Source organism: Eriocheir sinensis, chromosome 5, assembly GCF_024679095.1.
Source record: "Eriocheir sinensis breed Jianghai 21 chromosome 5, ASM2467909v1, whole genome shotgun sequence".
NCBI lineage: Eukaryota > Metazoa > Arthropoda > Malacostraca > Decapoda > Varunidae > Eriocheir > Eriocheir sinensis.
Genome location: NC_066513.1, coordinates 4,556,026 through 4,571,007, shown reverse-complemented (window position 1 = coordinate 4,571,007; position 14,982 = coordinate 4,556,026). Strand labels below are relative to the sequence as shown.

General features: G+C 46.4%; 1 protein-coding gene across 1 annotated transcript in view; it reads left to right on the top strand.

The window, feature by feature from the left end:
* Positions 1 to 14,982, top strand: part of LOC126982865 (carcinoembryonic antigen-related cell adhesion molecule 1-like) — a 139,506-nt gene that overhangs the window by 113,920 nt on the left and 10,604 nt on the right. The gene's annotated exons all lie outside the window — the stretch shown is intronic.

Sequence of the window (14,982 nt, the reverse complement as noted above, 5' to 3'; positions counted from 1 at the left end):
TATGAGCACTGCTCCCTTGCTTCTTTAGCCATCACTAGGCTGAGCAGTCACTGGGTAAGGTGCGTTTACAGTGCTGGAGTGCATTCAGGTCCTCTTGGGAAAGTCTATTATTGTCAGTGGTCTTTACTGATTTAAACTGTGCTCTGTATGAGTTAGGGCGGCTTTACACCTGTAAATTCGCGGCTGGCAATACAGGCGCGGCAGCATTTTTGATCTGGGTTGGATCTGGGAGCTTTTCTCGCGGCAAGTTCTCTGCAGCTGAGCGTGTCCGTCTTGTATTGCCGACTGGCCGCTGGGTAAACATGTCTGCGCCAATAAAACAAGAAATGACAGACGCAGATAACAAGATTTAGAGCCGGGAGGCCGAGGTGGCATTGCTAGAGGCAGTGAGGCAGCATCGACACTTGTGGGACCCACAAGATAAGCTCTGCAAGAAGCAGAGTCGGTGCAAAACAACTTTTGAGAGAGTGGCAGCAACATTGCGGGAAATGTTTATCTCTTTATCGAAGGAGGTAAGGAACGATTATTTTCGTGTATTATATGATCACACAATGTAATGCCTGGGGGTTGGGATGGCATGTTCATCCCTTCTCCTTCGTTGTTAAATGCAACAATAAGCAATCAATCAATCAATACTACTTATGATAAAACTCGATTACTTAAAGTATTTCTACAATATTAGGCTAATAGACCAAACTCATTGTGGTTTTAAGATATGGTAGTAGCCTGTTGGGGTGTCTGGGATGAATTCATGCCCCTGCATGTACTACTGTAGCAGTTTACGTCTTGATGCTCCCGGCGGCTCCTCCCACGTGTGAAGGTACTTGCTCCCGAGAGCACCCAGCCGGTCTAGCCGCTAGATCGTCGCGGCTGTATTGCCGGCCAGGAATTGCCACGTGTAAGGCCGCCTTTATAGTCAAGACTGCCCTTGGCCAGGACGGCCTTCCCTGACGGTCCCACACTCACCCTGCCGGCTCACTCCCTGCATATATACCATGAGGGCCCTCCCTGACAGTCGTCATCCCATGAGCGACACAAAAGTTAAATTGTTTTCACCAATTTTTCGGGGAATATTAAAATTATTGTAGCCTACTCTGCTGTTGGTGATGACAGCGGTGTCGTGCAGTGTATCACTCGTATTCATCCTAAACAATTAATTACAACATAGTGATGTAAACAGCTTGAGTGCAGCTTAGGACATCACATTCTGGCAGCAGGACACAGTCAGGTTGGATTAGGTTCTAACCTAATCCAACCTGACTGTGTCCTGCTGCCAGAATGTGATGTCCTAGGTTAGACTCAAACTTTTTACATCACTATGTTGAAGATTCTTCTCTCACATGGGATATGTATAATAATTCATTGTTACCTTGGGTCTGTCACTGTACACATGGGTCTGTTATGGAGGGCTGCATTGTAAGATTGGGGCTGTCATTGAGGGGAGTTTTTCCTTAATTTTCCACACTCTTTGCCTCCACCACTTCCTTCTCTAATTCATTCCAAGTACAGTCATACCTCAGTTCACGAGCTAAATTCGTTCTAGGGGCGACCTAAACTGAGGGTGGAAGCCAAACAACTGGTAAGAGACACCAGGTTTAATCACACAAATAAGGGCGGTGCTCCAGCGACAGCGACGACGGCGGGAGACAGCCGGAGCAGGACTGCAAGGTGATGTTGGCCTCCGATCCCTTCAGGTAGATGGAGGCAGACGTCGGGTACGGGTCCAACACACCTCACGGGACGATGAAAGACAGTTCATCCGCTTCCGGCTTGTAAGTCAGGTGGAAGACGCCCTCTCGGTCTTGCAGGAGACGCAGTTAACGGCCGACGGCGTAACAGGTCCACTGCTGTCAGCTCCCCGAAGTGCCCAGCCAGTCGGTTCACCGGCGGAATCGTCCCTCCAGACAGGAGACGATAAGGGACTGCCAACCCTGCTCAGCCCAAGGCAGGTGTGTGGAGTCGAGAGTGGGTCAGTCCAATCATCCTTGGTGACGAGAAGGAGAATCCACGTCGCCTTCGTTGAAGCCGTGGAGTAGCGAGGTGGTGAACGAAGCCTCGGAGCGTGTCGGCAGCTTCGGTTCCACATCCACGTTCGTTGAAGCCATGGAGTAGAGTGGCGGCGAACGAGGCTTCGGAGCTAGTCGGCAGTTTCGATTCCTCCCGAAGCAATGATGATGTTGATCCAAACCTTGGTCCGGGAGATGTTTAACTTGGCCCTGACACACCTCCCCCAACAAGTATCTATCGAAGATAGATAAAACAAATTGCATAAAAGAGAATAAACTGCAACCAAAAACAATAGTGCTGAACCAGAAAAGTGCAAACCCAATATCATTATTTACATGACCTTCTCAGGAAGTCTGCCCCCACGTTATCCTTCCCCGTCACATGTACTAAGCGGTAGCGGTAGCTCTGAAGGCTGAGAGACTACCGATGTAGTCTGTTGTTTGACTTTGACTTGGCAAGGAATATTAGGGGCTTGTGATCGACTTCCAGGATGAAGTCAAATCTCTGTAACCCGAATATGATGGCAAGACACTCACGCTCGATCGTGGAATACTTCTTCTCACGATCAAGAAACTTCCGACTGGCGTAGGAGACAGGGTAGGGGACGTCTTCGTGATACTGAAGTAACACTGCTCCTAGTCCCGTACCAGAGGTGTCAGTGCGGAGTATGAAGGTGAGGCTGGCATCTGGTAACTTCAGCACCGGCGGAGATAGTAGGGCCGTTTTCAGGGTATTGAAGTGACTTTGTAGCGGGTCCGACCAAATCAAGGGTTCTTGGCCTCCTTTCCGCAAAAGGTCTGACAATGGGCCTTTGTGGGAAGAGGCTTGAGGGATGAACATACGGTAAAAGGATATCATACCTAGGAATGAGCGCAGGTCCTTCTTGGTGCGGGGCAAAGCAATGTCTTGAAGTGCTTGGATCCGGTCGTTAAGGGACCGTAGTGTCTCCCCGTCCACCAAGAAGCCTAGGTATTGAATAGACTTTGAAGGTCGAGCTGTCAGTCCGTATTCCCTCAGGCGTTGTAGAACTACTTTTTTTTTTTTTTTACAACAAAGGAGGCAGCTCAAGGGCAACAAAAAAAGAAAACAATAATAAAAAAAAAGCCCGCTACTCGCTGCTCCTAAAGTAAAGCAAAAGAGGTGGCCGAAAGGAAGATCAAATACAGGAGGAGAGGTGTCCTGATACCCTCCTCTTGAAAGAGTTCAAGTCGTAGGCAGGAGGAAATACAGATGAAGGAAGATTGTTCCAGAGTTTACCAGCGTGAGGGATGAAAGAATGAAGATGCTGGTTAACTCTTGCATAAGGGGTTTGGACAGTATAGGGATGAGCATGAGTAGAAAGTCGAGTGCAGCGGGGCCGCGGGAGGGGGGGAGGCATGCAGTTAGCAAGTTCAGAAGAGCAGTCAGCGTGGAAATATCGATAGAAGATAGAAAGAGAGGCAACATTGCGGCGGAATTTAAGAGGTAGAAGACTATCAGTATGAGGAGGAGAGCTGATGAGACGAAGAGCCTTAGCCTCCACTCTGTCCAGAAGAGCTGTGTGAGTGGAGCCCCCCCACACATGAGATGCATACTCCATACGAGGGCGGACAAGGCCCCTGTATATGGACAGCAACTGTGCAGGGGAGAAGAACTGGCGGAGACGGTACAGAACGCCCAGCCTCGAGGAAGCTGATTTAGTAAGAGATGAGATATGAAGTTTCCAGTTGAGATTTTGAGTTAAGGATAGACCGAGGATGTTTAGTGTTGAGGAAGGTGATAGCTGGGTGTTGTCAAAGAATAGGGGATAGTTGTTTGGACGATTGTGTCGAGTGGATAGGTGGAGAAACTGTTTTTGAGGCGTTGAAGGACACCAGGTTCTTCTTGCCCCAATCGGAAATAATAGTAAGGTCTGAGGCTAAGCGTTGTGCAGCCTCCAGCCTTGAGTCGTTAAGTTCCTGAAGGGTGGGTCTTCTATTAAAAGAAGTTGAGTAATGCAGAGTGGAATCATCGGCGTAGGAATGGATAGGACAGTTCGTTTTGGAAAGAAGATCATCAATGAACAACAGAAAAAGAGTGGGAGATAGGACAGAACCCTGTGGGACACCACTGTTAATAGATTTAGGGGAAGAACAGTGACCGTCTACCACGGCAGAAATAGAACGGTCAGAAAGGAAACTGGAGATAAAGGTACAGAGAGAAGGATAGAAACCGTAGGAGGGTAGTTTAGAAAGCAAAGATTTGTGCCAGACCCTATCAAAAGCTTTTGATATGTCCAGCGCAATAGCAAAAGTTTCACCGAAACGGCTAAGAGAGGATGACCAAGAGTCAGTTAAGAAGGCTAGGAGATCACCAATAGAACGCCCCTTGCGGAACCCATACTGGCGATCAGATAGAAGGTCAGAAGTGGAAAGGTGCTTTTGAATCTTCCGGTTAAGGATTGATTCAAAAGCTTTAGATAGACAAGAAAGTAAAGCTATAGGACGGTAGTTTGAGGGATTGGAGCGGTCACCCTTCTTAGGCACAGGCTGTATGAAGGCATACTTCCAGCAAGAAGGAAAGGTAGATGTTGACAGGCAGAGGCGAAAGAGTTTGACCAGGCAGGGTGACAGCACGGAGGCACAGTTTTTAAGGACAATAGGAGGCACGCCATCAGGTCCATAAGCCTTCTGAGGATTGAGGCCAGAGAGGGCATAGAAAACATCATTTTGAAGAATCTTTATAACAGGCATAAAGGAGTCAGAGGGGGAATGAGTAGGAGGAATATGCCCAGAATCGTCCAGAGTGGAGTTTTTAGAAAAAGTTTGAGAGAAGAGTTCAGCCTTAGAGATAGATGAGACGGCAGTGTTGCCATCAGGACTGAGGAGTGGAGGGAAAGATGAAGAAGTGAAGTTGGAGGAGATGTTTTTGGCTAAATGCCAGAAGTCACGGGAAGAGTTAGAGAAAGCAAGGTTTTGACATTTTCTATTAATGAAATTTTTTTTGGTTAGTCGGAGAATAGATTTGGCACGATTTCGGGCAGAAATGTAAAGTTCATAATTAGCATTAGTTTGAAGGCTCTGGTACCTTTTGTGAGCTACCTCTCTATCATTGACAGCACGAGAACAAGCGTGATTAAACCAAGGCTTTTTAGCGTGAGGAGTAGAGAAAGAACGAGGAATGTATGCCTCCATTCCAGAGACAATCACCTTTGTGATGCGCTGAGCACACACAGAGGGGTCTCTATCCTGGAAGCAATAATCATTCCACGGGAAATCGGAAAAGTACATCCTCAGGTCGTCCCACCGAGCTGCACAAAGAGCACCGAGATGGTCTGTCCAAGTAAGGGAATATACGAAAACATAATCAAAGTAAAAACTGACACTTGCTAGTCCCGCAAGGACGATACGCATAAGCCGAATGTAGGTTGCGCAAGCGGTTACTAGACCGTAAGGAAGTCTGGTGAATTCCATCAATCACCGATGACTTGGAAAGGTAGTAAGGGGCCTGCTTTGTAGGGAAACTGGTACCTGGTAATATGCCTTTGTAAGGTCCAGCTCGGAAAAGTATCTTGCTCCGGAAAACTTATACAGGTCTTCCTCAATTGTACCGATGGGCTCGGCGTCGAACACAGTGATGGAGTTCAGGGAGCGATAATCCACGGCCATCCTATATGTGTCATCTGGTTTCCGCAGCATCACCACGGGAGAGCAGTGCGGGGAGGAGGACGGTTGGATAATGCCCTGGTCTAGGAGGCGGTCGACCTCTTCCTTGAAGTCAGGCTGTAGGTGAATAGGTATGGGGTACAGCTTTGTTTTAAGACGCTCGGTGGTAATAAGCTTGATGTCATGTTCTAAGGCAGATGTACACCCGGGAGTCTCTGAAAATACGTCCTCATACATCTTTGATAAGGAAGATAAGTCATTTTGCTATTTTAATGATAAGTCAGGACTCACAATGGTTGGATTTGGTGGTGAACTTTCATCTGTTCGGCCGTCTGGAGTGATAGGGAAATGCTTTACTCCATCAGCCTTAGCGTCTTCCTCCAAAATAAACATATGTACAACACTTAGGTCATCTGATACCAACTCTTCCAAAGGAGAGCTAGGTTTCGTCAAGAATATCAGCTTTCTGGACGTGGGCTCTTCTGTGGTAACGCTAAAGCAAGTTCGCGTGGTATAACTTTGGCTTACCTCCATCCTCAACAAGGTAGTTGACCTTGTTACGTCGCTTCGATACCTAAAAGGGACCAGACCAGGCCATGAGTAGCTTGCTGCTGCTGTCAGGCAGTAATACCAACACTTCGTCTCCTGGCTGAAAGGTGCGGTCCTGCGATTCCAGGTCAAAATAAGTCTTGTACCTGGCGGCACTAATATCAGCGTTCTGGGAGGCGAGTTGGGCACAGTCAGCCAACTTATCCTTAAGGGGTGACCCAACCCCAAACACAAAAATATTAATAAAAAACAAAGTTTCAGGTCTTTCGATTTGAAACTTTCAGGATATATCTAAAACATGAATACACATATTATATGAGCAAGCGAATTTGTTCATGATGGCGTCATGATGATATGACATAATGACGTCATCATACCTTTAAATGTCCTGGAGACCCCATTTTATATAGTAGGAGCTTGAGCTTTGAATTGCATATAATCTAATATAATACAAATATCGTAACATTTCGTTTTTTTTCAAAATTCTTCTTACGTAATGAAATACTATGATCAAAAGATGGACGTCTCGATTGACGCGCGTTTTTCTGCTATTTTTCGTGTTTGTTTTTCTCTGACGTGGTCAATTTTCAATTTATTTCAAATATCGAAATATTATTATGTGCCTACAACCATCGGGAATAAGTATCCCAAATTTGAAGTAAATCCATAATGTTTTAGATTTTTTTATGAATATTTGAATATAAAAAAAAGACAAATTTTAAGATAGGGGCGTTTAAAGTTTTTCAACACCTGTATATTTTTTATTACTTTCCAAATTTATTTTTCTTTCAATGTATAACATCATTAACATATAGTGATGCATTGTGCCAAAGATCAACATATTATTCAAAGGTTTACCACTGATTGGAGCCACTTACTTGCTCTAAATTTCATATCGAGGTCACCTGTCATCTTCACTAAACTTCCCATATTTTTTTTTCTATTGTACCTTTACCGGCAAAATGCCTCACTGCCGGGGTGTCCTAAGAATATCAAATCACTGGAAAGGTTTTGTTTTTGTCTTAACGAAGGTCAGCGGCTTCAGTTATGTTTTTTTTATCCCTTCATTCATTTATCTAAATTGGGGTGACTGATGGCTGGAGAGATTGTAAGACATCACTGCCAGACGCAAGATCAATCCTCTGTAGTGCTCATTTGATGAAAAAATCTGAAAAATATGAGCAACTTTTGGCAAAAATGAGCCTTATACACGAGTATTCATGAATCATTGCCGCGCCCCTTTTTAAAGGGCTACGCCTCTTGCACCTTTAAACCCCGTAATAGTGAGCTACCGTTGCCAAACAAGTTTCCACATATTCTCAGATGGTTATAGATACAAAATATGGATGAAATGCACTTTTCAATTTTTCAAGGTTTTTCACTTCCAATAAGGGTTGGGTCCGCCCTTAAGCTCAATCACATACTGGAAGGAGGACCGGTTGTCGTCAGAGAGGTGCTTGTCCGCCCACAGGTCCTTCAACACCGACAGGGGGTCCCTCACTGCCCGACCGTAGAGTAACTCTAAGGGCGAGAACCCTTTCCTGTCACTTGCGAGCTCGCAGAGGGCAAACATAGTGGGCACTAGGTAACGATGCCACTCCCGGGGCTTGTCGGCACACAACTTACGGAGTGAGCTCTTCAACGTCGCATGGAGCCTCTCGATTCTACCGTTGCCTGCAGGATGAAAAGGTGTTGTAAACAGAGGCTTTACTCCAAGTAGCCTATGCAACTCGCCCATCAGTTGCGAGGTGAACTGTGTTCCACGATCGGAGAGTACTTCCTTGGGAATGCCAACTCTAGAAAATATAACCAGCAAAGCTTCTGCTACTGAAATTGAGTCTATGTTCTTCAACGGCAATGCTTCAGGAAACCCAGTGGCCATGTTAATAATGGTGAGAATATACTTGTGGCCTTCGGAAGACGGTGGTGATATAGCCCCTAAGATGTCAATGGCTACTCTTGAGAAGGGCTCACTGAGGATGGGCATTGGTTTAAGGGGGGCAGGCCTTACCTTCCCTTTTGCTGACATCCGCTGACAACGATCACACGACCTGCAGAAATTCTTGATGTCCGTGCCTATCCCTGGCCAGAAGAAATGATCTCTAACCTTCTTCTCCGTCTTCCGGTGCGAGAAATGGCCCGCCAAAGGAACCTCATGAGCGACAGTGAGGAGAGTGTCCCTGCATTGAGATGGAATGACGAGAGAGTGCTTTCCAATCTTGTCATTAGCTTTGGAAGCACAGCAGGTTTTGTGAGATAATTTAGTCTTGGAGGCTGCATCTCTGCGAACAGATTGTAAGGAGGGGCAAGAAGATTGTAAATCGGCGAACTGTTGAGAGGACAGAGTGTGAGATGGCAACTTAGGTAGCACTAAAGGATGTATCCTCTTGACCTTGGCAGCTCGCATTTCCACGGCCTGTACTGTTCTTGGCACGTTTGGGTCAGGCGGGACGTTAGGGCAATGCTTCTCCTTCCTCACGTCAGAGTCACCAGGGTCTCTGACTCTTGGAGCGTTTCCAATCAATATGGAGCAAAATTTTATAGGGGCCCGCAGGGCATCTGTCCATCCCTCGAAATAAGAGCACCGACTATAACACCGAAGAAGGGGAAAGGTGTTGATCCTGCCAAGGTAATCTGCTATTTTTACCCTTTTGCAGTTGGAAACGTCATAATCGGGAAGAGTTTGTTCTGAAACAATTATGCAAGAGCAGCCGGTGTCTCGGATGATAGTTGAAACTCTGGCTCCGTTAACAGAACTAGAGGTGCAGAACTTTCTGGAAGCAGAGTCACTGAAGCAGAAACCCACCATTTCATCTAGAGAGGAAGGCGGCCTTGATCTACCAAACTTGAAAGCGGCAGGGTTTTGGGGACAACGAGGACGGGTGTGCCCCGCCTCTCCACAGTTGTAACACTTGACTGTAGGGAGTTTCTGCTTGTCCTGGTCCATGGAAGGGGTAGCTGGAGAGGTGGTGTTTTTGGAAACAGCTGTTTGGGAAGGGTGCTTCTTTGACTTTACGGCTTGATGGTTATATTTCGGGTAAGCCGAGTGAGCAGTGGTCCACTGATCAGCCAACTGGACGGCTTCTGCGGAAAGAGAAGAGGTAAACTGGTCCAACAACATGAACTCTCTCAGAGACCCGTACTGCTCAGGGACGTTGCAGGACTTTAACCAATAATCAAAGAGTCTGCCTAGATGAATGGAGAATTGTTGAAGGTTTTTCCCGACCCTTATCCTTGCACGTCTGAAGTCCGATCTGAAGGCGTCCGGGGTTTTATTGAAGCCTTTCAAAAAAGCCTGTTTAAGGAGGTCATAATCCTTTTTAATTTCTGGCGAGAGAGAAGTATAAATTTCTACAGGCTTACCAGTAAGGAGGCTGCCCAGGCGAACAGTGTAGATGTCCCTGGAGACGTTTAGTAACTCTACCACTCGCTCGAACCTTATGAAGTAGGAAGCGATGTCTTCTCCATCCGTATAAGTCGGTAGTCTTGGCCTGGCTACCGGGTCAGCGAAGTGGAGAGTACCAGAGGATGGTACCCCGTGGACGGCTCGAACTTGAGCTAGCTCGGTCTCAGCCCGGAGCTTAGCAAGCTCAAACTCTCTTGTCTCTCTTTCAGCAGGCAGCTGGTGTTCCCTTGCTTCTTTCTCGGCTTCCCTTGCTTCTTTCGCTTTTTCTGCTTCTAGCTTGAGTAGTGAAAGTTATTGGTCCTTAGCTCAATCATCTCTTGCCGCATTTTGCCTGGAGATAACATAATGGTCAATGTCACTCCCTGCTAGTCCAAGACACTCGGCTTCCTTCTTTAAGTTCTCAGTAGAAAACCAAAGTTTTGGTTAAGAGGCTAGAGGAACTTAGTCGCACCGAGGTTACAGTACTCAACAATGGAGGGATTCAAAACCCGCACCCATAGGAGCACGAACAATACCAAAAGACTACTGACGTGACGTCACAGATAACCAAGTCTCAAAATAGTCAACCATGAAGGTCAAGACGACCGACGGCAAACAAACCTCGGCAACAACTACTTACTTCTGGGCATAGAGACAGCAAGTAGCGGTGAGTACTTCGACCAACTTGTTACCGATCCAAAACACGCAACCACCACTCAGAGGTCAGCACAGCATCCTGGCGAGGTCGCCACAATGTAAAGGTTGTGCCAGGGGCGACCTTTGCTTAGGGTGGAAGCCAAACAACTGATAAGATACACCAGTTTTAATCACACAAATAAGGGCGGTGCTCCAAGGGAGGACAGCGACGACGGTGGGAGACAGCCGGAGCAGGACTGCAAGGTGATGTTGGCCTCCGATCCCTTCAGGTAGATGGAGGCAGACGTCGGGTACGAGTCCAACACACCTCACGGGACGATGAAAGACAGTTCATCCGCTTCCGGCTTGTAAGTCAGGTGGAAGACGCCCTCTCGGTCTTGCAGGAGACGCAGGTAACGGCCGACGGCGTAACAGGTCCACCGCTGTCAGCTCCCTTAAGTGCCCAGTCAGTCGGTTCACCGGCGGAATCGTCCCTCCAGACAGGAGACGATAAGGGACTGCCAACCCTGTTCAGCCCAAGGCAGGAGTGTGGAGTCGAGAGTGGGTCAATCCAATTTGCCTTGGTGACGAGCAGGAAAATCCACGTCGCCTTCGTTGAAGCCGTGGAGTAGCGAGGTGGTGAACGAAGTCTCGGAGCGTGTCGGCAGCTTCGGTTCCACATCCACGTTCGTTGAAGCCATGGAGTAGAGTGGCGGCGAACGAAGCTTCGGAGCTAGTCGGCAGTTTCGATTCCTCCCGAAGCAATGATGATGTTGATCCAAACCTTGGTCCGGGAGATGTTTAACTTTGCCCTGACATGCTTGTAAACTAAAAAAAAATAATGATCCTAGACAAGGCTTGCTGTAGTGCTGAAAAATCAAAGACTGCACACAAGAGCACGAACGTATGCGGACACAAGCTCAGGGGTGCTACCTCTTTTTTTTTTACAGCAGAGGAGACAGTACAAGGACGTAAAAAAAAATAATGAAAAAAAGCCCGCTCCTAAATAGAGATGAGTGGCCAAAAAGAGAAATCAATTTCAGGAGGAGAGGTGTCCTGATACCCTCCTTTTGAAAGAGTTCAAGTCGCAGGCAGGAGGAAATACAGATGAGGGAAGATCGTTCCAGAGTTTACCAGCGTGAGGGATGAAAGAGTGAAGATGCTGGTTAATTCTTGCATAAGGGGTTTGGACAGTATAGGGATGAGTTTGATCAGAAAGCCGTGCGAGGCGAGGTCGCAGGAGGGGGGGAGGCATGCAATTAGCAAGTTCAGAAGAGGCAACATCGCGATGGAATTTAAGAAGTAGAAGACTATCAGTAAGAGGAGGAAAGCTGATGAGACGAAGAGCCTTACACTCCACTCTGTCCAGAAGAGCTGTGTGAGTGGAGCCCCCCCACTCGTGAGATGCATACTCCATACAAGGGCTGACAAGGCCCCTGTATATGGATAGCAACTGTGCGGGGGAGAAGAACTGGTAGAGACGATACAGAACACCCGACCTCGAGGAAGCTGATTTAGTGAGAGAGGAGATGTGAAGTTTCCAGTTAAGATTTTGAGTTAAGGATAGGTGGAAAAATTTAGTTTTTGAGGCATTGAAGGACACAAGGTTCTTTCTACCCCAATCCGAAATGATAGCAAGGTCTGAGGTTAAGCGTTCTGCAGCCTCCTGTCTGGAGTCATGTACTACCTGTTGTGATGGTCTTCTATTGAAAGAAGTTGAATAATGCAGAGTGGAGTCGTCGGCGTATGAGTGGACAGGACAGTTTGTTATGGAAAGAAGGTCATTGATGAATAACAGGAAGAGAGTGGGTGATAGGACAGAGCCCTGTGGAACACCACTGTTGATAGGTTTAGGAGAAGAACAGTGACCATCTACCATCGAAGAGATAGAACGGCCGAAAAGGAAACTGGGGATAAGGGAACAGAGAGAGGGATAGAATCCGAAAGAGGGCAGTTTAGAAAGCAAAGACTTGTGCCAGACTCTATCGAAGGCTTTCGATATGTCTAGCCCAATTGAGAAAGTTTCACCGAAACGGCTAAGAGAGGATGACCAAGAGTCAGTTAAGAGAGCAAGAAGATCGCCAGTAAAACGCCCTTTACGGAACCCATACTGGCGATCAGATAGAAGGTTAGAAGTGGAAAGGTGCTTTTGAATCTTCCTGTTAAGGATTGATTCAAAAGTTTAAGATAGACAGGAAAGTAAAGCTGTAGGGCGGTAGTTTGAGGGATTGGAACAGTCACCCTTCTTATGCGCAGGCTGTACGAAGGCATACTTCCAGCAGGAAGGAAAAGTAGATATTGATAGGCAGATACGAAAGAGTTTGACCAGGCAGGGTGTCAGCACGGAAGCACAGTTTTTAAGGACAATAGGAGGCACTCCATCAGGTCCATAAGCCTTCTGAGAGTTGAGGCCAGAGAGGGCATAGAAAACATCATTAGGAAGAATCTTAATGATAGGCATAAAGAAGTCAGAGGGGGGATAAGTAGGAGGAATATGCCCAGAATCGTCCAGGGTGGAGTTCTTACAGAAAGTTTGAGCGAAGAGTTCAGCCTTAGAGAGAGATGAGACGGCAGTGCTGCCGTCAGGGTTACGGAGAGGAGAAAAAGAGGAAGAAGTGAAATTGGAGGAGATATTTTTGTCTAGATGCCAGAAGTCACGGGAAAAATTGGAGAAAGCAAGGTTTTGGCATTTTCTATTAATGGAGTTTTTGGTAAGTCGGAGAATAGATTTGGCATGATTCCGGGCAGAAATATAAAGATGATGGTTAGGAGGAGTGCGAAGGCTCTGGAACCTTTTGTGAGCTGCCTCTCTATCTATAATAGCACGAGGACAAGTATGATTAAACCAAGGCTTTTTAACATGAGGAGTAGAGAGAGAACGTGGAATGTATGCCACCATTCCAGAGACAATCACCTCTGTAATGCGCCGGGCACACACAGAGGGGTCTCCTTCCTGGAAGCAGTAATCATTCCACGGGAAATCGGAAAAGTACATCCTCAGGTCGTCCCACCGAGCTGAAGCAAAATGCCAGAAGCATCGCCTCTTCGGTGGGTCCAGAGGATGTACAGGAGTGATAGGACAGGATACAGAAATAAGGTTGTGATCGGAGGAGCCCAACGGAGAGAACAGTTTGACAGAGTAAGCAGAAGGGTTAGAGGTAAGGAAGAGGTCTAGTATGTTGGGCCTGTCTCCAAGACGGTCGGGGATACGTGTAGGGAGCTGAACCAACTGCTCTAGATCGTTGAGGAGAGCAAAGTTGTAGGCTTGTTCACCAGGCTGGTCAGTGAAAGAGGATGAAAGCCAAAGCTGGTGGTGAACATTAAAATCTCCCAAGATGGAGATTTCAGCGAAGGGAGAGTGGGTCAAGATGTGCTCCACTTTAGAGTTCATATAGTCAAAGAATTTTACATAGTCAGTAGAGTTAGGTGAGAGATAAACAGCACAGATGTATTTAGTGATAGAATGACAATGAAGTCTTAGCCAGATGGTGGAAAATTCAGAAGAGTCAAGGTCGTGGGCACGAGAACAAGTGATGTCGTTGCGCACGTAGACGCAACATCCAGCTTTGGATTGAAATTTAGGATAGAGATAGTAGGAGGGAACAGAATAGAGATTGCTGTCAGTAGCTTCAGAAACCTGTGTTTCGGTGAGGAAGAGAAGGTGAGGTTTAGAGGAGGAGAGATGGTGTTCCATAGAATGAAAATTAGAACGAAGACCGCGAATGTTGCAGAAATTGAAAAGAGAAAGGCTCGAGGAGTTATCAAGGCACCTTTCAGATCGGCAGCCAGAAAGGGAGTCCTCCCTGGGGGAATTTATGGTCCACCCCGGGCGGGGGGACAATAAATTGTGAGTGCTAGTGTACAATGTGAATTGAGACCCAATTCTCATTGTTTTCCGCTCTGAGTGCATTCAACTTTCGGTGGACAAAGGGAACCCGAGCTCGCGTCTTCGACTTGTACAACAGGATGCTCATACACCAAATCACCACTCTTAAACCAAGGCATTATTAGTGATTTTTTTTCCCTTGTAAATCAAAACTCAAGTAAAGTAAGGCAGTCGTAAACCTAGGTATTTGTATTTGTATGTGGTCCTGTTTCCATATCTACATTTTCCCAGGTTTTCCTTAGATTTCCACACTCCTTGCCTCCACCACTTCTTGTAATTCATTCCAAGTAAAATGCTTCTATTACTTGGGGAAAACTCTGCTTTTTTGTGTCATTAAAACATGTTTCCTTTCTCAATATTTTTCCTGTGACCTCTTAACTCTGTTTTCACTTTCCCTTTTACATAATAGATCTTTATTGTCTGACTCCTCTAGGTGATTTATGCATTTATATATTGTAATCAGGTCTCCTCTTTGTCTTCTCGCTTCCAGTGTTAACAGCTCCATTCCTTTGAATCTTTCTTTGTAAGTTAGATCTTCCTATTCAGGTATCATTTCAGTGGCTATTCTTCGTGTTCTTTCCAGTTTCTTCACATGTCATTTTATAAGTTTGTCTGTTGTATTGACGTAACAGTCTGCTGAGTGCCATGGAATGACCCAACAGGGATGGAAGTTTACTTGTTTGTTGTGTACTTTAAGATGGTTATTACCCAACCCTTCTGGCCCTTCACTTCTATAATTCTCTCTCTCTCTCTCTCTCTCTCTCTCTCTCTCTCGTCACTTTCATGTTCATTTTCTCTTTCCCAGCGTATTAGGTGTTCAGGGGCTGCTGAACATGTGGCTTACAGTGTCTGCACTCCTCCCTCTCTACCTACTTCTTCTCTTTTAATAATGATAA